This window comes from Entelurus aequoreus, linkage group LG19, assembly GCF_033978785.1.
Source record: "Entelurus aequoreus isolate RoL-2023_Sb linkage group LG19, RoL_Eaeq_v1.1, whole genome shotgun sequence".
Taxonomy (NCBI): domain Eukaryota; kingdom Metazoa; phylum Chordata; class Actinopteri; order Syngnathiformes; family Syngnathidae; genus Entelurus; species Entelurus aequoreus.
The window spans coordinates 30,881,358-30,904,048 of NC_084749.1; the positions used below are offsets into that span (position 1 = coordinate 30,881,358).

The 22,691-nt window shown below is 42.0% G+C and overlaps 1 protein-coding gene across 1 annotated transcript in view; it reads left to right on the forward strand.

Annotated features, from left to right (window-relative positions):
* The first annotated feature begins 2,234 nt into the window (after nucleotides 1-2,234).
* The window catches only part of ak4 (adenylate kinase 4), a 64,544-nt gene continuing 44,087 nt past the window's right edge, over nucleotides 2,235-22,691 (forward strand). The window contains exons 1-2 of the mRNA XM_062028267.1: nucleotides 2,235-2,747; nucleotides 22,166-22,222. The gene's annotated coding sequence lies outside the window, so the exon portion shown is untranslated. The remainder of the gene's footprint in view (nucleotides 2,748-22,165; nucleotides 22,223-22,691) is intronic.

A 22,691-nucleotide genomic window follows, 5' to 3' on the forward strand; every position in this document is an offset into this window, starting at 1 on the left:
CGAGCAATGGTGATACAAGTGGCATGTAATGACACAATGGCATTTCAAGCCTGTACGAATGCAATAATGAGAAAAAAAATGTCACACGTGCTTTGCAAATAGCTCAGAAATTGTAACTTGTGACAGTGATTACTGTAGGCGATATAACCCCTATACACATATGATAATGTATACAATTACACCATTCACTATGAAGGGTTTTCTAAATGTACTAAATAAACTCTAAATTATTGGTGCATCGCAATAAATTAGAAAATGGTGCAAATTTTTTTTATTTCAGAAGCTCAAGAGATCAATTTATTTCAGTTGCAGTTCATAGCAAATTTGATGAGCTACTGAATTTTTCAGCTGTAAAATAATTACACTGTAAAAATTGATCAGGGTTTTAACAGTATTTTTTCACAGTAAAAGTTGGTAATTCAAATGCACTGTACCATTACAACAAATGACTAAGAAATATGATACCCTTTTGTTTCACAGCAATTAACTTTTATTTCACAGCAAAATAGTGTAGTTATAGTAATCTGTGATATAACAACATATACTGTTAATTCAAAACTGATTTGCCTTAAGGAGACAAGGTTGTACACTCTTGTACAGTAAGTGGCAGTGTACCGTTAAAACAAGAGAGCAATTCACAATAAAATTACATTTGTCAAGTTACAGCATTTAGTTGTAATTTTATTGTAATTAACTATACAATGTACTCGTTTCATTGTAGTTAACTATAACATTTCAACTGTGAAGTTACAGCATTTAGTTTTAACTTCATTTTAATCAACTGTAAAATCACTAAAATGCATTTAGAAATATACTCTAATTTACTGAGATGCACCCGTACATATAGGAAGCCCAAAAATGTTGTGTAAAAATACTTGTGCGATATACAGGAGACAAATATTATTATTTTTACTAAAAGAGAGAAAATCACACCATTATAAAAAGGGTGTCCAAAGAGCGACTAAGGGTAATTTGCAACCCGTGGCACGCTTTTTAAATTGTGTGATTTCAAAATAAAATAAAACGTAAAATATAGGCAAAAATGGGACTAAGTAAAGGGAAAACTGAAATGTTGGCACTAATAACTAATTATACCAACACAAAACTTTGTCCTTAAATATTTGAGTAACGGTGTGTTAGTCTCATCATAAAAACAGAAATTAAAAATACATATTCTTAAATTAGTTCTTTGCAGCAGTTACGTTTACAGAGAATATAGCAATGAGAAGAATACAAAATAAGAAAAAAGAAAATCAAAAATATAAATTTAAAATATTATCAAAATAAACACATTATGCTTGCGAATCAAATTGTGCAATTAAGAGATGTATATGCAATTTGTAAACATACACTGTCATTAGACAGACTAGATCTGGGATGTCCAAAAAAGCAAAAAGACATTTTGTAATGATAAAAAGCTGAAATTTTGATACCAATAACTCAGGGGCGTCGAGCAAGGGCCGCATACTAAAAGTATACTCTGGCCATTTTGAGACGTTTTTATTTTGAGAACAGAATTTATATATATATGTGTGTGTGTGTGTGTGTATATATATATATATATATATATATATATATATATATATATATATATATATATATATATATATATATATATATATATATATATATATATATATATATATATATATATATATATATATTTATTTATTTTTTTGAGAATTTTATATATATATATATATATATATATATATATATATATATATATATATATATATATACGGAAAAGAAAAACATAATTTATATATATATATATAGTATATATATTAATTATGTTTTTCTCTTCCGTATATATATATATATATATATAATGTTTTTCTCTTCCGTGTATATATATATATATATATATATATATATATATATATATATATATATATATATATATATATATATATATATAAAATTCTCAAAAAAATAAATAAATATATATATACACACATATATATATAAATTCTGTTTTTCTCTTCTCCAGCAATCTAATATAAACATCCACGGTCCTTTTAGGGCGTGGCGACAGAGGCAAAGTATGTTTCATTATTCACAGCACTTGCAGAGGCCGAGTGACGTCAGGCTTGTTATGTTTCTCCCCGGAGACTCCGCCCCCTCGGCGTTGACGTCTTGGTCCGACGTGGCAGGCTCCGCCTCCTCTTTGGTCCCACCCTCTGCACTTCATGTAAACAACTCCATTAACCCCGCAGCTCGACAATGTTGAGTGCAAAATAGGGGAGGAAAAACAACAACAACACGGCTATAACGTCGTCATAATTGTTCTACATTAAGTTATTTATGTCTGTTATTAAAAAAAAAAACGCAGTGACGTTCACATAACGTACAGTAGGCTAAAATAAGCTATCGGTTTACAGTTTGAAATTGCGACATACGTAGTGCGCGTTGCACTGTTCTAAACATAAATAAAATACCAGCGCCAATATTTCCGTATGTTACATAATATCCATATGTTTCTTTTAAATGTGAACAGTACGCTTTTACAAAAGCAAAAAAAAAAAAAGTGCAGTGCCAAACGTGAACGCCCAGCATGCGCACACACCAACACACCCCTTTCTGGGTAGAAAACAAACACACAATAATCTAATATCAACATATTTTTTTATAAAAAACTACGACGCATTTGTGTATAAAAGTATCATTTCGGCTTACTTACCTGCATTCCGCCCTCTGTTTACATGAATATCTTTAATGACGCAGCAAGAGGCACACGGAGCAACGTGAGTGTCGCCATTTTTTGTTGTTATTGAATTCTCCAATGCCATGTGACACGAGGATCGTGATTTAAGAAAAAAAAGTCTTCCGTGTGCTAAAAGGGAGAATTAACAGTGGGGAAAAAAAAGAAAAGAAATACGCCTGAAGCACCTAATTGTTGATCCGCCGACTTGTTATGCATCAGTCTGGTTACTGACTGAAGGCGTGCGCAATATTTGACAGCTGAGGGTCGGAGCTGAACTGCTTGCAACAAGTACAACATCACTCCTGTGTGTGCAAATCAGGAATGACAGACTCATGTGCTTCTGTTGCCAGCCAATTAGATAACATCTGAAAAATTAATATCTCTGATCCGTGAGAAATTCTGCCAACAAGTGGAAGATCCCAACTTTACCAAACTGGCAACAGTCATTTTACAGCATATTTAGTGGCCTACTGAAATTAATTTTTTTTATTTAAACGGGGATAGCAGATCTATTCTATGTGTCATACTTGATCATTTCGCGATATTGCCATATTTTTGCTGAAAGGATTTAGTATAGAACAACGACGATAAAGATTGCAACTTTTGGTATCTGATAAAAAAAAGGCTTGCCCCTACCGGAAGTAGCGTGACGTAGTCAGTTGAACATATACGCAAAGTTCCCTATTGTTTACAATGATGGCCGCATGAAGTGAGAGAGATTCGGACCGAGAAAGCGACAATTTCCCCATTAATTTGAGCGAGGATGAAAGATTTGTGGATGAGTAAAGTGCAAGTGAAGGACTAGTGGGGAGTTGAAGCTATTCAGATAGGGAAGATGCTGTGAGAGCCGGGGGTGACCTGATATTCAGCTGGGAATGACTACAACAGTAAATAAACACAAGACATATATATACTCTATTAGCCACAACACAACCAGGCTTATATTTAATATGCCACAAATTAATCCTGCATAAAAACACCTGCGTGTTTGTTATGCTAGCTCCTAGCTCCTCTGCTAGCTCCTAGCTCCATAGAACACGCCAATACAATTCAAACACCTGATCAACACACACAATCACTCAGCCCAAAAGACCGTTTACCTAACCCAAGGTTCATAAAGCTTATATATTTTTAAAAAGTTACGTACGTGACGCGCACATACGGTCAAGTTATCGAATGTTTAGCAGCCAAGGCTGCATACTCACGGTACCTGATATTCAGCTGGGAATGACTACAACAGTAAATAAACACAAGACATATATATACTCTATTAGCCACAACACAACCAGGCTTATATTTAATATGCCACAAATTAATCCTGCATAATAACACCTGCGTGTTTGTTATGCTAGCTCCTAGCTCCTCTGCTAGCTCCTAGCTCCATAGAACACGCCAATACAATTCAAACACCTGATCAACACACACAATCACTCAGCCCAAAAGACAGTTCACCTAACCCAAGGTTCATAAAGCTTATATATTTTTAAAAAGTTACGTACGTGACGCGCACGTACGGTACGGTACGTGTTATGCTAGCTCCTAGCTCCTCTGCTAGCTCCTAGCTCCATAGAACACGCCAATACAATTCAAACACATGATCAACACACACAATCACTCAGCCCAAAAGACCGTTCACCTAACCCAAGGTTCATAAAGCTTATATATTTTAAAAAAGTTACGTACATACTCAAAAAAAAGCCAAAGCTGCATACTCACAGTAGCACGTCTGCGTCTTTGTCATCCAAATCAAAGTAATCCTGGTAAGAGTCTGTGTTGTCCCAGTTCTCTACAGGCGTCTGTGTATCCAAGTCAAAAGTCCTCCTGGTTAGAGTCTCTGTTATCCGAGTTCTTCCATCTTGACTGCATCTTTCGGGAATGTAAACAAAGAAGCGCCGGCTGTGTACTGTTGTGGCTGACTACGTTCGAAAAATATGTCCATTTCGCACGACAACTTTCTTCTTTGCTTGCTTGGCTTCCTTCTCCATAATGCAATTAACATGATTGAAACAGATTCACGAACACAGATGTCCAGAATACTGTGGAATTATGAAATGAAAACAGAGCTTTTTCGTATTGGCTTCAATGTGGAAGGCATACCCGTGTTCGCCGGTCTACGTCACGTGCATACGTCATCCTCAGAGGCGTTTCGAACCGGAAGTTTAGCGGCAAATTTAAAATGTCACTTTATAAGTTAACCCGGCCGTATTGGCATGTGTTATAATGTTAAGATTTCCTCATTGATATATAAACTATCAGACTGCGTGGTCGGTAGTAGTGGGTTTCAGTAGGCCTTTAGTATCCTATATGTGACGTCATCGAATACGTCAGAAGTATTTTATACATTATGTCCAACAAAGAAAATTTCAATAAACATGTAGTTTGTGTTAGACTCTATAATATTGAACTTTACTTATTATGTAGATTAATAATATATACTTCTGATTATTAAAACGGATTTTCGTCACGTGGCAACCAGATTTAATTGTCAATACCACGTTTTTGTTTGCAATAATAATCATCCAACTATGCAACCTTCAAATTCGAAGAAAATGTGCTACCACCGTTGACCAGAGGGTGATGCCATTGACTCATTGTTGTGGTTCCAACCACTGTCAACAAACGCTCTTGAAATACTATTATTGGCCTTAGGGAGGAATAGAGAGTCACTTTGTGCCAGAGGTGGGACCAAGTCATTGCTTTGCAAGTCACAAGTAAGTCTCAAGTCTTTGCCCTCAAGTCTCGAGTCAAGTCCCGAGTCAAGACAGGCAAGTCCCGAGTCAAGTCCAAAGTCAAGACTGGAAAGTCTCAAGTCGAGTCCCAAGTCCTGCATTTTGAGTTTCGAGTCCTTTCAAGTCCTTTTAACCACAGACTAATATTTTTACACAGATTGTGTATGCTTTTAAAACGCTGTATTTATTTATTAAAACAAGTGCATTTGAAATTGCAGGAAAAAAAATAGTGCTGACATTGCAATTCATAATAGCACTATTAACCAGTCATTTTAATAGTTTAAACAATTTTAAACATTTAACTCATTCCTTTCCAGAATAAACACATTTGCAAAAACAAACATTAACATACGATTGGTTGTATTTTATGAAAATAATATTACCACAGAGTTGAGAAGGAGCAAAGATCTTCAATATTTGTATGTGAAAATCACAAATAAATCTTCTGGGGGAGGATGACCCCCCTAAAACACAATTCACCAGCCGCCACTGATTATGATGCATTCTCATTTTAGGCAAAATATAAGACAATACTTTCTTAACAGTATAATTCTAACCAGGAATAAGTTTTCAAATAACAATATTCAAATACTAACATTGTTGGGTAAGACAGCATTTGGTTTTATTCTGAATGTAGTGAAACAAATTGGTGGTTTTAGCTGATATAAAGACTTTCAGGTGTTTATATATGTTTAAGTATTTGGCAGACGCTTTTATCCAAAGCGACACATAAAAAATACATATAAAACAATCACTGTAAACATGATCATTTAAGGGAAGAATGTAATACAAAATATCAATACAAAGTGTCAAGACAGAATAAACTCTCTGCTGCTGCAGCAACAGAGATACAGTCTATAGATATATAGATATCTAATGTATTCATACATTGTTTATGTAGGACATACGCATGTATATATAACCTAATCATATTGTTTCTTCAATTTAAAAATAGCTTACCGTTTTTTCCCTCTTCTCTGGGATTATATTCCCAGTTTTGATCTCGGACGTCTGGTCACTTATAGCGTATAAGAATATTATATTACTGTTAAGCAAACTATGAATAATAAAACTCGCCAAAACATGTGTCCGTTATCATAGCTACACGTATGACAAAAAACCGCGTGAAAATGAGTGGTATTCAGTGAGGTAAAATGAATGAAATGCGTTGACAGTTCATTGCTCCTGCCAAATGAATTGCACTGAGTGGAGCGGATCACCACTCCAAGATGGCGGCCCCGCGTCTCGTCTGCGCCAGTAGACAGTAGCGCTCGATGCTGCGTACCCTTATAAGATGTCTATGGTTATAACGTTAGCAGTGAGTTTACAGCCTCACTGATTTAACTACACAGCAAATAAAAGTCATGTTACTTAGCCAATAAACGTTAGCTTACATTCAAAACTTACCCTTCTTTGTGCAACTTCAAATGTCGAATGAAGTTGGAAGTTGTTGCGTCTCCGTCTGTAATATTCCAACTGCGTGATTTGCATACGCAATTCGTTTTTTGTTGACCAAGTCGTAGTTTTTATACCCGAACGAAACCAACTTTGGCATAATTGTTTCTCACTGCCGCATTGTTTGACAACTCATGTTCGGTGGTTGTCCTGCAATTTGATTGGATGAGAGCTGTGGGATGAAAACAACGTAGATCTAATTTGATTGGCTGTTGTACTGAGAGCACACACGCTGACAAGCAGCACACACGCTGATAGACAGACACACACGTATAAAATGAAAGATACGGAGCGCTCCCAAATAACTTTTTAAGCTTTGGGTTTTGGGGAAAGTAGCAAGTCATGTCAAGTCAAAAGGCTCAAGTCCAAGTGAAGTCACAAGTCATTGATGTTAAAGTCTAAGTCGAGTTGCAAGTCTCTTTACATTTTGTCAAGTCGAGTCTAAAGTCATCAAATTCATGACTCGAGTCTGACTCGAGTCCAAGTCATGTGACTCGAGTCCACACCTCTGCTTTGTGCACTTTTAAAAAGCATATTCAACTATTTCTTAAACCACGGGGGTGTCCAAACATTTTCCACCAAAGGATGCGTACTGAAAAGTCAGAGCATGTTGGGGCCATTGAGATATTTAGAAGATAGACATTTGTGTCAGCTTTGTTGACGTGTATTATTTAGTGTGTGAATGTGTGTGTGAATGGGTGAATGTGGAAATACTGTCAAAGCGCTTTGAGTACCTTGAAGGTAGAAAAGCGCTATACAAGTATAACCCATTTATCATTATTATCATTTATTAGTATTACAATTTATTTTCCTCATTAAAGGCCTACTGGAACCCACTACAAACGACCACGCAGTCTGATAGTTTATATATCAATGATGAAATCTTAACATTGCAACACATGCCAATACGGCCGGGTTAGATTACTAAAGTGCAATTTTAAATTTCCCGGGAAACTTCCGGCTGAAAACGTCTCGGTATGATGACATTTGCGCGTGACGTCACGGGTTGAAGCAGACATTTTGGAATAACACGGTGGCCAGCTTATGTCGTCTGTTTTCACCACATAATTCCACAGTATTCTGGACATCTGTGTTGGTGAATCTTTTGCAATTTGTTCAATTAACAATGGAGACAGCAAAGAAGAAAGCTGTAGGTGGGATCGGTGTATTAGCGGCTGGCTGCAGCAACACAACCAGGAGGACTTTGAGTTGGATAGCAGACGCGCTACCGTGAGTACAGCTTTGGCTTCCAAACATTTGATCGCTTGCCCGTACGTGCGTGCCGCTATGTGCATGTCACGTACGTAACTTTGGGGGAATATATGTTTCTTGCCGACTCTGATGGCGGCCGGGGTGTCGTCGAAAGCTACAACGCCGTCCGCCGCCGCACCGCGCCGCTGTCCTCACCTGTCTGGGTTGACTTCCTCCGTCTCCAGGCCACCGACCGCACCGATCATCGTGGTGAAGTCATTCGTCGCGCCGTCAATCGCTGGAACGCAGGTGAGCACGGGTGTTGATGAGCAAATGAGGGCTGGCGTAGGTGGAGAGCTAATGTTTTTAGCATAGCTCTGTCGAGGTCCCGTAGCTAAGTTAGCTTCAATGGCGTCGTTAGCAACAGCATTGCTAGGCTTCGCCAGGCGGCACAGCATTAACCGTGTGGTTACAGGTCCAGGGTTTGGTAGTATTGTTGATCTTCTGTCTATCCTTCCAGTCAGGGGCTTATTTCTTCTGTTTCTATCTGCAGTTAAGCACGATGCTATCACGTTAGCTCCGTAGCTAAAGTGCTTCGCCGATGTATTGTCGTGGAGATACAAGTCACTGTGAATGTCCATTTCGCGTTCTCAACTCTCATTTTCAAGAGGATATAGTATCCGAGGTGGTTTAAAATACAAATCCGTGATCCACAATAGAAAAAGGAGAGAGTGTGGAATCCAATGAGCCCTTGTAACTAAGTTACGGTCAGAGCGAAAAAAGATACGTCCTGCACTGCACTCTAATCCTTCACTCTCACTTTCATCATCCACAAATCTTTCATCCTGGCTCACATTAATGGGGTAATCGTCGCTTTCTCGGTCCGAATCGCTCTCGCTGCTGGTGTAAACAATGTGCAAATGTGAGGAGCTCTTCAACCTGTGACGTCACGCTACTTCCGGTACAGGCAAGGCTTTTTTATCAGCGACCAAAAGTTGCGAACTTTATCGTTGATGTTCTCTACTAAATACTTTCAGCAAAAATATGGCAATATCGCGAAATGATCAAGTATGACACATAGAATGGATCTGCTATCCCCGTTTAAATAAGAACATTTCATTTCAGTAGGCCTTTAAATTACATATTTTTGCTCTTTTAACTGTATTTTTGTGGATCAGGGTCAGTGGACGAGATGGGACAGTGTGGAGAGGAGGAAGATCAGCTGGAAGGATATGTGGGCCATGGAAGCTAGGCAGTTGAGCTTTGTCATCAGAGCTACATATGACATCCTTCCAACACTAGTTAACCTTCACCAGTGGTTCGGCGAAGACCCGGTGTGTGCCCTTTGTTCCATGCCAGCCACCCTCAAGCACATTCTCACAGGGTGCAAAACCAGTCTCACCCAAGGACGTTACACCTGGCGTCACAATCAAGTCCTAAAGACCCTTGCGTCCACCCTGGAGGACAAACGAGTAACCATCAACTCCCTACCACCACCAGCAGCCAACCACCAGCAGACCATTACCTTTGTCCGCGAAGGGGCTAAGGTAGTCAGGAGCGGCTCCATACCACCTGAGCGAGGCCAGCTATGCTTAGCCCGCGACTGGAGGATGCTGGTTGATCTTGGCCGGCAGCTTGCGTTTCCTCCGGAGATTGCTGTGACCACCCTGAGACCGGACGTGGTGCTCTGGTCCCCTTCACAAAAAAAGGTTTTCATCATCGAGCTTACAGTACCCTGGGAGGACTCAGTGGATGAGGCTTATGAGCGAAAACACCAACGCTATGCCGAGCTTGCAGCTGAAGCACAACATCGTGGCTGGAACACTGAGGTCCGTCCAGTGGAGGTGGGCTGCAGAGGCTTTGTGGCGAGATCTACCACCAAATTGCTTGTAGACCTGGGAGTCCGAGGCCAACGCCTGCGTATAGCCATCAAAGCTGCATCGGAGGCAGCCGAAAGAGGCAGCCAGTGGCTGTTCATGAGGAGGAAAGACCCCTGTTGGGCCCCCAAGTAGCAAGCCAGGAGGTATGCGGTCAGCTTAGGCTTGACTCAGGGAAAAGGACGCCCCTGCCATGCATAGTCCCATGAGAAGTCTGCTGTTCAACACCAAGCGACTCATGCTTAATTGGGATTGACGCAAGCCCTGGGCCGATCACCCTGTGGCTGGCCACCCCTGGAGAGGGCGTCTAGTGATAAGGCCGAAACGCCCAGTGACCCAGGGGCACACTACTGATGATGCGTCCAAATTGCAAAACACCCATCCACCATTTCACCAGCCATCACCAAACACTCTCAAGTATGTGCCAGCACAAAGGAATTTTACAACTTATCCTGTGTTTTTGTAAACTGAGTAACTGGACACTAAGTCCAGTGACCGCTGAGAAAGATCAGCTGACAACAGGGGAAAGTCCTTGTGGCAGCGTGGAAAGACAGCTGACAGGAGGGAATAGACCCCACTGGGACAGGCATGGGCTAGCTTCCCATGCTTGTAGCTTCCCATGCCTTCGCATGTTGGAAGCACCCGTTATAGCTACGAAAAGACGACAGAAGAAAACACCCCTAGAGTCTGCGAGAGTGGGGGCGGAAGATGACTCATCGGCTGACATCACGGTAACAGACCCTGGACCGGAAACGACTATGAGTGAAAGCACAATACAAGAGAGTGACACTGCAACTGCCACAGCTACAACCACGACGACGGGACACAAACTGCAGATATGTCCCTGTGGTTGGAGGAGCATTACATCACATCATGGGTTGAGAGTTCACCAGGGAAAGAAGAAGTGTTTGAGAGAAGAGAGACAGAGGCCTCGCATTGACTACTTTCTACGAAAAGAGTCAAATCAGTCGAATGAAGTACAGCAACTGGACGCAAACCACAGCTTGCAGTACATCAGTACCAATGTCACGGAGGAAGCAAACACAGAGCTGATGACAACGACGGTAGAACCGACCCAACCTCCTAGACCTGCAGTCGAAAGGAGACTAGCAGGGATTAGACTGCATGTGAAGTGGCCCGGTGTCGTGGATAAGAAACTGTGGGAAACAATCAATACTGACCTGGCCCTGTCCCTCAAACAACTACAAGGGACAGTGGAAAAGAAGTTGGAGAGAATGGGGGACATTATCTATCAATATGGGTCAGAACGCTTCGGAGTGCAAGTAAGGAAAGGTGGAAAAAACGTCTCAACCGCACCAGTTTCTAGGAGGCAACATGAGATCAGGCGCCTCGTCCTTGAAAGGAGACAACTTAGGAAACAGTGGAGAAAAGCCTCTGGAGTGGAAAGGGAAGGCATAAATGTGCTCCAAGTCGACATTAAAACCCGACTGGCATCCCTCCGCAGAGCAGAGAACCTACGGAAACGTAGAAGGAAGAAAGAACAAACTAGAACACGGTTCTATAAAGATCCCTTCAAGTTCCTCAAAAGTATCTTCGCAAAGGAAAAAAGTGGAGCCCTTAAAACAACAAAGGCAGACCTGGAAGATCACCTGAAAGCAACGCACTCTGACCCAAGGCGCTATGAATGTCTCACCATCCCTTCAGATATCCCGCCGATTGACCCTCCCGAACATCATATGCCTATCGGCCCTCCAACATGGAAAGAAGTGGAAAACACTGTGCGTCGAGCAAGATCTGCATCAGCCCCGGGGCCAAATGGAGTCCCATACAAGGTGTACAAGAACGCACCGGACATCCTGAGGTTTCTCTGGAGACTCATGAGAACAGCATGGCAAAAGAAGATGATACCCAAAATGTGGCGTAGGGCAGGAGGAGTCCTCATCCCAAAGGAGAAGGATGCAGAGAACATCAGCCAATTCCGTCCAATCTCCCTGCTAAACGTTGAGGGCAAAATCTTCTTCAGTGTCATTGCACAGAGGATGGGCGAGTATCTGCGAAGAAATAAGTACATCGATACATCTGTACAAAAGGCAGGTATATCAGGATTCTCTGGGTGCTCAGAACACTTCAGCATGATCTGGCACCAGATCCAAGTGGCAAAAGCGGAGAGAAAGGATCTCCACGTAGTCTTCCTGGACCTCGCCAACGCCTTTGGTTCGGTGCCCCATGAACTCCTGTGGTCTGCCTTCAACTTCTTCCACATACCGGACACCATCACAGCCCTAGTTAAATCCTACTTCCAGGACATGCAGTTCTGCTTCACAACCTCTGACTTTACCACCTCTTGGCAGCGCTTGGAGGTGGGCATCATGGCGGGATGCACTATTTCACCCCTGGCATTCACGATGGCGATGGAGGTTATCATCCGCGCCTCAAAGTGGGTGGTAGGCGGTCAGCGGGTTGACTCTGGCCAGCGCCTTCCCCCACTCAGAGCTTACATGGACGATATTACAACGTTGACCACCACCGTCCCATGCACCAGGAGGCTTCTCAGAAAACTGGAAGAGAACATCAGTTGGGCCCGTATGAAGATCAAACCATCCAAGTCACGAAGCATCTCAATTGTGAAGGGAGTGCTCTCGGACCTGAAATTCTTCATCGGAGATGACCCAATCCCAACAGTGTCTGAGCAGCCTGTAAAGAGCCTTGGCAGGTGGTATGATGCAAGCCTGAAGGACAAAGACCAGGTGCAACAACTACGTAAGGATATCAGCAGCGGCCTACAGTCCATCGATAACACCCAACTGCCTGGAAAGTTAAAGGCCTGGTGCCTTCAGTTCGGACTCCTACCCAGGATACTGTGGCCCCTCGCAGTTTATGAGGTCCCAATCTCGACTGTAGAGAAGTTGGAAAGAGGAGTCACAGGCTACATCAAAAAATGGCTCGGAGTTCCACGATGCCTTACCACCATAGGCCTCTACGGAGATGGCATCCTCAAGCTGCCCCTCACCAGTCTCACAGAGGAGTTCAAGTGTGCAAAAACAAGACTCCAGATGACACTGAATGAATCCAGAGACTTGGTAGTGAGCAACAATGCACCAACCTTGGCGACAGGGCGTAAATGGAGACCAGCCAAAGCAGTGGAAGAAGCAACAGCAGCCCTCAGACATGCTGACATTGTGGGCTATGTCCAGCAAGGAAGAGGAGGCTTTGGGCTAACAGCTACCCGCCCGGCTTGGGGTAAGGCCACAGCACCAGAACGGAGGAAGATGGTGGTGGACGAAGTACACCGCCAGGAAGAGGCTGCAAGATGGGCCAAGGCAGTCTCTTTGGGCAAACAGGGTCAGTGGACGAGATGGGACAGTGTGGAGAGGAGGAAGATCAGCTGGAAGGATATGTGGGCCATGGAAGCTAGGCAGTTGAGCTTTGTCATCAGAGCTACATATGACATCCTTCCAACACCAGTTAACCTTCACCAGTGGTTCGGCGAAGACCCGGTGTGTGCCCTTTGTTCCATGCCAGCCACCCTCAAGCACATTCTCACAGGGTGCAAAACCAGTCTCACCCAAGGACGTTACACCTGGCGTCACAATCAAGTCCTAAAGACCCTTGCGTCCACCCTGGAGGACAAACGAGTAACCATCAACTCCCTACCACCACCAGCAGCCAACCACCAGCAGACCATTACCTTTGTCCGCGAAGGGGCTAAGGTAGTCAGGAGCGGCTCCATACCACCTGAGCGAGGCCAGCTATGCTTAGCCCGCGACTGGAGGATGCTGGTTGATCTTGGCCGGCAGCTTGCGTTTCCTCCGGAGATTGCTGTGACCACCCTGAGACCGGACGTGGTGCTCTGGTCCCCTTCACAAAAAAAGGTTTTCATCATCGAGCTTACAGTACCCTGGGAGGACTCAGTGGATGAGGCTTATGAGCGAAAACACCAACGCTATGCCGAGCTTGCAGCTGAAGCACAACATCGTGGCTGGAACACTGAGGTCCGTCCAGTGGAGGTGGGCTGCAGAGGCTTTGTGGCGAGATCTACCACCAAATTGCTTGTAGACCTGGGAGTCCGAGGCCAACGCCTGCGTATAGCCATCAAAGCTGCATCGGAGGCAGCCGAAAGAGGCAGCCAGTGGCTGTTCATGAGGAGGAAAGACCCCTGTTGGGCCCCCAAGTAGCAAGCCAGGAGGTATGCGGTCAGCTTAGGCTTGACTCAGGGAAAAGGACGCCCCTGCCATGCATAGTCCCATGAGAAGTCTGCTGTTCAACACCAAGCGACTCATGCTTAATTGGGATTGACGCAAGCCCTGGGCCGATCACCCTGTGGCTGGCCACCCCTGGAGAGGGCGTCTAGTGATAAGGCCGAAACGCCCAGTGACCCAGGGGCACACTACTGATGATGCGTCCAAATTGCAAAACACCCATCCACCATTTCACCAGCCATCACCAAACACTCTCAAGTATGTGCCAGCACAAAGGAATTTTACAACTTATCCTGTGTTTTTGTAAACCAAAAATTGTAAGATTTTATTTTGATATTATGCTTCGGGCCAACAAAGTCCAGGGTCACCAATGGCCCACAGGCCATACTTTGGATACTCCTGTATTACACTTTCCAAGTCATGTTGTCACTTTGACTAATTTTATTTATTTTTTGTTTATTTTTGTGCCTTTGTTTTTAACATGATATTGTCATTGTCCCTCTGTATCCCTGTTTTTCTGTCTTGGGACTGTACAGATTTAAATGAGCAACTATTTTATGTCCGTCTGGGTTTGTTTGGCTGTCAGTTAACAAAACTCAAAAAGTTATGGGCGGATTTTGACTAAACTAATGTCAAAAATTAAATAAGTAACACGTGATTAAATGTTGGGGGTAATCCAGATCATTTTCACTAGTTACAAGGTTTAACTTCTGTGTGTATGCTATCAATCCCGCCTACACTCACAGAGACAAATAGTGGATGACTGGTAAAAAGGCTGACTCCATATATTTCCTTCTGCTTGATGCAAAGAGTGAACCCTCTTGCAGCCTGTATGAAGCGCCAGACAAACTACACAAACATGGACGGACTTGGCAATTTGATTTATTACGCATTTGCCGGGGTTTGTCCGTTTGTTCTCCGAGTAACATAACTCCAAAGTTTACAGCCAGATTGTGTTGAAACTCTCAGGAAATGTCCGAAATGTCCGCTTTAGTATACCTTTTTGGTTGTCGGTTTTCTGTTGACATTTCCTAGTTTACAGTGTTTATGTCTTCCCCCCAATACCAATTGGCTCCTTCTTCCTTTCAGTCTGGCAGACCCTTGGATTCTTTTGAAGTCCTTTTGAGATTTTGTGCTTCTTTATTTTGACCCATCAATACATGTTACGTTATTGTTCCAATGACAATTTCGTTAGTTACGGTGTGGTCATAAGATGCAGAGTCCGACAAAGCTCCAGTTTGCAAGTGTCTTTTAATGGCAGCAGTCCACAGTGTTAAGCGCAAGAACAAAAAAACGCTCTTATTACAAGAGGACTCAAAGAATGCTGGAGCAAAAACCAGGAGTCCAGGTAGTCTAATACAAACTCCGTTTCCATATGAGTTGGGACATTGTGTTAGATGTAAATATAAACGGAATACAATGATTTGCAAATCATTTTCAACCCATATTCAGTTGAATATGCTACAAAGACAACATATTTGATGTTCAAACTCATAAAAAAATTTTTTTTGCAAATAATCATCATAGAATTTGATGCCAGCAACACGTGACAAAGAAGTTGGGAAAGGTGGCAATAAATACTGATAAAGTTGAGGAATGCTACACTTATTTGGAACATCCCACAGGTGTGCAGGCTAATTGGGAACAGGTGGGTGCCATGATTGGGTGTAAAAACAGCTTCCCAAAAAATGCTCAGTCTTTCACAAGAAAGGATGGGGCGAGGTACACCCCTTTGTCCACAACTGCGTGAGCAAATAGTCAAACAGTTTAAGAACAACGTTTCTCAAAGTGCAATTGCAAGAAATTTAGGGATTTCAACGTCTACGGTCCATAATATCATCAAAAGGTTCAGAGAATCTGGAGAAATCACTCCACGTAAGCGGCATGGCCGGAAACCAACATTGAATGACCGTGACCTTCGATCCCTCAGACGGCACTGTATCAAAACTGACATAAATCTCTAAAGGATATCACCACATGGGCTCAGGAACACTTCAGAAAACCACTGTCACTAAATACAGTTCGTCGCTACATCTGTAAGTGCAAGTTAAAGCTCTACTATGCAAAGCGAAAGCCATTTATCAACAACATCCAGAAACGCCGCCGGCTTCTCTGGGCCCGAGATCATCTAAGATGGACTCATGCAAACTGGAAAAGTGTTCTGTGGTCTGACGAGTCCACATTTCAAATTGTTTTTGGAAATATTCGACATCGTGTCATCCAGACCAAAGGGGAAGCGAACCATCCAGACTGTTATCGACGCAAAGTTCAAAAGCCAGCATCTGTGATGGTATGGGGGTGCATAACTTACACATCTGTGAAGGCACCATTAATGCTGAAAGATACATACAGGTTTTGGAACAACATATGCTGCCATCTAAGCGCCGTCTTTTTCATGGACGCTCCTGCTTATTTCAGCAAGACAATGCCAAGCCACATTCAGCACGTGTTACAACCGCGTGGCTTCGTAAAAAAAGAGTGCGGGTACTTTCCTGGCCCGCCTGCAGTCCAGACCTGTCTCCTATCGAAAATGTGTGGCGCATTATGAAGCGTAAAATACGACAGCGGAGACCGCGGACTGTTGAACGACTGAAGCTCTACATAAAACAAGAATGGGAAAGAATGCCACTTTCAAAGCTTCAACAATTAGTTTCCTCAGTTCCCAATCGTGTATTGAGTGTTGTTAAAAGAAAATGTGATGTAACACAGTGGTGAACATGCCCTTTCCCAACTACTTTGGCACGTGTTGCAGCCATGAAATTCTAAGTTAATTATTATTTGCAAAATAAAAAAAAAGTTTATAAGTTTGAACATCAAATATCTTGTCTTTGTAGTGCATTCAATTGAATATGGGTTGAAAAGGATTTGCAAATCATTGTATTCCGTTTATATTTACATCCAACACAATTTCCAAACTCATATGGAAACGGGGTTTGTACAACTAGACTAAGGCTAGGAACAAAGACAAACAAGGTAGCGTCTAAGCAGGTGTAGCAATCTGGTGCATGTCTTGGGATCGCCAATCAAAAACCAAGGGATCTAGTAAAAAACCCCAAAGAGAAACATAGGAGAACACAGTAAAAGTTCAAGACAGGATAACAAAACGCAACACTAAAGTTAAAGGCTTAGTAAAGAAATAGAAAATGGAATTACCAAAAGCCAAATCAACAAAAACAGTCTATAGCCCCCGAGACCACTCGAGCCTTAATGGCCATACTCTTCCCAGCCCAAAGTAGTGTACCTGACAACAAGTCTTAAGAAGTGGTGGAATGTGGTTTACGCAGAGGGGACTGACAGTCTCTTTTGATATGGCGTGGCCGCAGAATAGGCATAAACGCATCCGCAGGCGAGGAGTCCTCTCGGCCAATGTGAGGCGGGTCCCACTAAGCTGCATCGGCTCCTCAAACACAGTAGGCTCTTTGAAGGTGTCCTCAGCTACGGAATGTGACCACAAGAAATAATGGGGTGAAGGCGAGTGTGTCTGAAGCCCTCTGCTTGACCCTTTCACGTAGCCGGGTGACCGGTCGAATGGAGAGTGCGATTAGCTCCTCCAGGTCCTGCTAGCCGTCCCTGGACACTAGTACATCCTTTATCCTGGGGTTGAGACCTGCGTAGAAGACGTCGTACAAAGCATGCTCATTCCACCCACTCTGCGCCAAAAAGGTTGCGGAAAGAGATGGAATAATCAACCACAGAGGTTCTTTCCTTGCAAAGAATTTCCCCTGAAGCGGATTGTCCAAAACGACGAAATTCAGAAAGAAACTCAGCCAGAGAATGTCCTAATTTGGGCTGTTTAACACAGCTAAAGTGACTATGTAGGCTACCTTGGCACGGTCATTTGAATAGGTATATGGCTGTAAGTCGAAAACCAGTTGGCAATGGTGTACAAACTTATTGAACTCACCCAAATCACCAGAATATCTGGTCAGGCGAGGCAAATTGGGTTCTCGGGAAGACAGGGGTAATGTCGGCCAGACCGGTTAGCTTGGTGAAAACTGCCAGACGAGTGACGATCTGCTCCAGGCTGGTAAATAAAGACTTCAAAACAGTATTTAGGTCTCTAAGAGCTCTGTCATGGTCGGCAATTAGTTTCTAGTGCAAAGACTCAGCAGGATCCATTAGGAAGGTGTGATTTGTCTGTTACAGTATGTGCAAAGGTCCCAAAAGTACACATTTGGGACTTAATGAGGAGTCTCAAGGAACCACCAAGAATGGCTGGCTTTAATACAACTAGACCAACACGAGTGAGCAAAGGATAGCATTGATGCTCGAATAAAGCAGGAATACACATTAGTTCCAGGCAGATATAGTGAGTAATAATCTCACATCTTTCTCTTGTAGCAGCTGTGTTTGAAGAAGTTGGATTACAATCAGCTACAGTTGTGCGTCTTGGGACTGCCCATCAGCGAAAGCCAAAGGCTCAAGCAAGAAAATCAAAGAGAAACAAGGGAGTAGAATAAAAGTGCAAGACAAGATAAACCAACCAAACTCAAAACAACAACACAACAGAACTTAACATTTCATTTTCACAGCACTCACTTTGACAGAGTAAAACAGTCCAAAGCAGATTTCCACCAGCTGTTGTAGAGGGGAACATGGAACAAAGAAGAAGCCATTAAATGTTAGGGAGAATCTGCATAATCATCACTCCTTATATCAAAAATGCCAAGATGAAATGAGCATCTTGCCGTGTTTGCCAAGTAATGCCTGCGGGTTTAAATTTGTATATACAAGTTTAAAACTTCTCTGCTTATGACCACAACCTTCTACAGGTGCAGGCATGATTTACTGCAGGGCTATTCAACTACATAATGCAGAAGGCCGTGGTTTCAAGAGCTCAATGTCTCAGGGGCCAGACATCAAAACTTGGATATTTCTTTAGAAAGTGCCTCTGCAGGTTATAGTTCTTTGAGACTGTGTTTATTTATTTATAAAGTATACACATCAGCTCTCACACTGCACTGTCCATAAATTAATTATTCTGCCATCATTACTTGTTTCCAGTGTGTGCAGCTAGACAGATAGTTAACAGCATGAAGAAACAGAAGCTAAGTTTTGTTAATGATTAATGCTCCTTCTTTTGAATTATTTTCCTTCCTCAGTTTTATTTCTTTATATGTCTTCCTTTATTTAGGTTTGAACGACTGAAAATATAGACATTACAAAAGAGAAGAATTATCTTACCAGACAGAAAATAAGCAAATATCACCCTTATTTGAGATATTTAATCTTACTTAGATTTCACTTTTTGCAGTGTATCTGACCTCTCTGTTAGCAAGGAGGTGTGTTACTAAAAGTAGTTCCTCTGTGTTAGCTCGTACAATAACAATATCGCTATAGCTTGGTTAATATGCAGGTCACGGCCTGTAAATTGAGCGTTGATGGAGGTTTTTGGATGTTTTCTAGAATCGATGACTTCCATTACCATTTCCAAATGTTAGCAGTTTTTCATGATTTACAATGTGTAGAAAAAGAGAAAGACAGGCAAAATTCTAAAAAAGATGCAGTTACCCTTTCAATTGTGTTAGCAATTCAGACATAGCTCGGTTGGTAGAGTGGCCGTGCCAGCAACTTGAGGGTTACAGGTTTGATTCCCGCTTCTGCCATCCTAGCCACTGCTGTTGTGTCCTTGGGCAAGACACTTTACCCACATGCTCCCCGTGCCACCCACACTGGTTTAAATGTAACTTAGATATTGGGTTTCACTATGTAAAGCGCTTTGAGTCACTAGAGAAAAAGCGCTATATAAATATAATTCACTTCACTTCACATGGTGGTATTCTGAAGGTCAGTAGAAAAGCAATTGTGGAGTGTATTTGTGTGGGTTAGTTTGCAGGCAAATTAATTTCATGGAGGAACACAAACAGATGGGATTTGACAGGGAAGGACCATTCCTTTAATGCCATAGTGCAGGGATCCATCCATATATCAATTTTCTACCGCTTGTCCCTTTTGGGGCCGCGCGGGGTGCTGGAGCCTCTCTCAGCTGCATTCGGGCAGAAGGCGGCATACACCCTGGACAAGTCGCCACCTCATCACAGGGCCAACACAGATAGACAGACAACATTCACACTCACATTCACACACTAGGGACCATTTAGTGTTGCCAATCAACCTATCCCCAAGTGCATGTCTTTGGAGGTGGGAGGAAGCCGGAGTACCCGGAGGGAACCCACGCAGTCACAGGGAGAACATGCAAACTCCACACATAAAAGATGCCAAGCCGAGGATTGAACCCAGGACTTTCGTATTGTGAGGCACACACACTAACCCCTGGTCCACTGTGCTGGGATATTCAACTATATTGTTTTGGGAGCGACATTTCCATGAAGCTAAGGCCCGGGGGGGCTGGACGTCTCCCTTCACTACTAGTCTTATTTTGTATATTCCAGAGAACTAGCGTCCTCTGCAGTAAACATTTGATTTTAGTCTCTTTATTTTTATCAGAGTTACAGGAGCACTCTGCTGGTGGAAAAGTGTGTAACATGAGTGACTAGTGTTAGCATTTTAGCATTGTACTGTACATATTGTACTGTACTGTATACATCACTCACTTCAAATGATTTTATATTGTGTGCTTCGTCTTTAAATAACATTACCACTGTGGGGTTTACGTTCCGAGACCCCATGCAAAAAAACGTAAATATGGGATGCACCCATAAAAATTGCGATTTTTGACACTCAGGGGTGTCCAAAGTTTTTCCAGCAAAGGCCACGTAGATAAAAATTGGAAGGATGCGGGGACCACTTTAATACATTTTGTACATCAAAGACACTAAAACCAATACAATGTCTGACAATCAATATATGCTAAACTATCTAACCAAAACATCCACATCTTAGCTTTGTGTTATAACTAACAAAGCAAATTAGCGTAATAACAACTCCTTTAAGATATTTAATTTATTCTTCTTATTATTTATTCATGTTATTATTCTGTCAGCTAACACCTTTTTAAGGGGTTTAGAACACTTGAGAACATACCACATTTTGCAAGAAAGTTGTAAACATGTTTATATTGACAGTACGCTAGAAATCATAAAATACCATAGACATTAAGATGCACAGGTTGTAGTTTAGTTTTCAGGTCCCATTTTGGAAGGATTGGGGTCGGTGGCATTTTTACTTTTTTTGTTTTGTTTTGTTGTGTAATGTTCTATTTTGTGACTTTTTATTTAATCTTCAGAATGTGTCACAGGCCATTTAAAAAACGAGCTGAGGGCCGCAAATGGCCCTCGGGCCTCACTTTGGACACCCACTCTGAGCACTATGAATTGGGCCATTATTGGCGTCCTGCCAAATATGTTTATTTGTTCACCCAATTAATGAAACCATTCAGTCTCACTGGCGTAATCGTTGATGCGGTACTTCCTCCACTCTGCAGGGGGCAACAGCGAAGCATACACGCCACAAAGAAGCAATAGGAGAAGAAGACAACAAAAAATTGTGTCATGCATTTACTTGGTAATCAAATACAAACGGTTAAGAAAGGCTACGTTTTCACTGCAGGAGCATAGATCCAGATATGCAGGACACCTCCACAAGCCCGTGGAATGAAGGGCGAGTTGTGGAAGTGTGCAGAACAACTCACTAGCAATTGGAGACATTCTTCTATTGTTTGCCAACAATTTGCCTTTTCGGGGGAATGCATAAATCTGGGGTGTCCAAAGTGCAGCCCAAACCATGGCTTGTTTTTTTAAGGGCCTGAGGTACATTGTACAAATAAATAACCAAAAAGCATAAATTGAGCAAAAAGGCGTAATGTAGCAAGAAAAGTCTGAACTGTTGAAGCTAATAACGTAAAAACAAATATATATTGTCTCTACATAGATGCGTACTGTTTATTTAGCCTTTAAAAAAGACATGCACATGTCGTGGCCAATTACAATTATATTTCAAATGAACAAAAAATAACAACTGTTTTTTTTTCCCACAAATAAGAATCATTTTTGTATGAGAAATCTGCGAATATGCAAGGTCCGAATGTTGAATCGCAACTAGGCAAAGATCTACTGTATTCATTTATGACTGTCATCTTTTTCACAGAGAGAAATGGGCAAATAAAACGAGAGAGGGGAGGTCATTCCACCGCTACTCAGAAAGGTAAAAAAATTAAACATTTCTAAAATCTAAATGATCATTATGGTAACACTTTAGTATGGGGAACACATATTCACCATTAATTACTTGCTTATTAACATGCAAAGTAGTAACATATTGGCTCTTAATGAGTCATTATGAAGTACTTATTAATGCCTTATTCTGCATGGCCTTATTATACAACCAGTAAGCCATTAACTAAGAGTCTTCCCTCAATAACCTCAGAATTATTGCTTATTAGTAACCCTAACCCTAACCCTTATATGTTCCCCTAGTGTCCAAATAACTCTAAATTAAGTCTTTGTTACTTTAATAAGCAACTAATTAATGGTGAATATGTTCCCCATTCTAAAGTGTTACCATCAATATTTATGTATTTGTTATTTTAAGTTTTTCGCAGAGAAACCACCGAAAAAAACAAAAGGAATTCAATGTGATAGTAAGGGGAAAGTACACAACTACAGTGGCACCT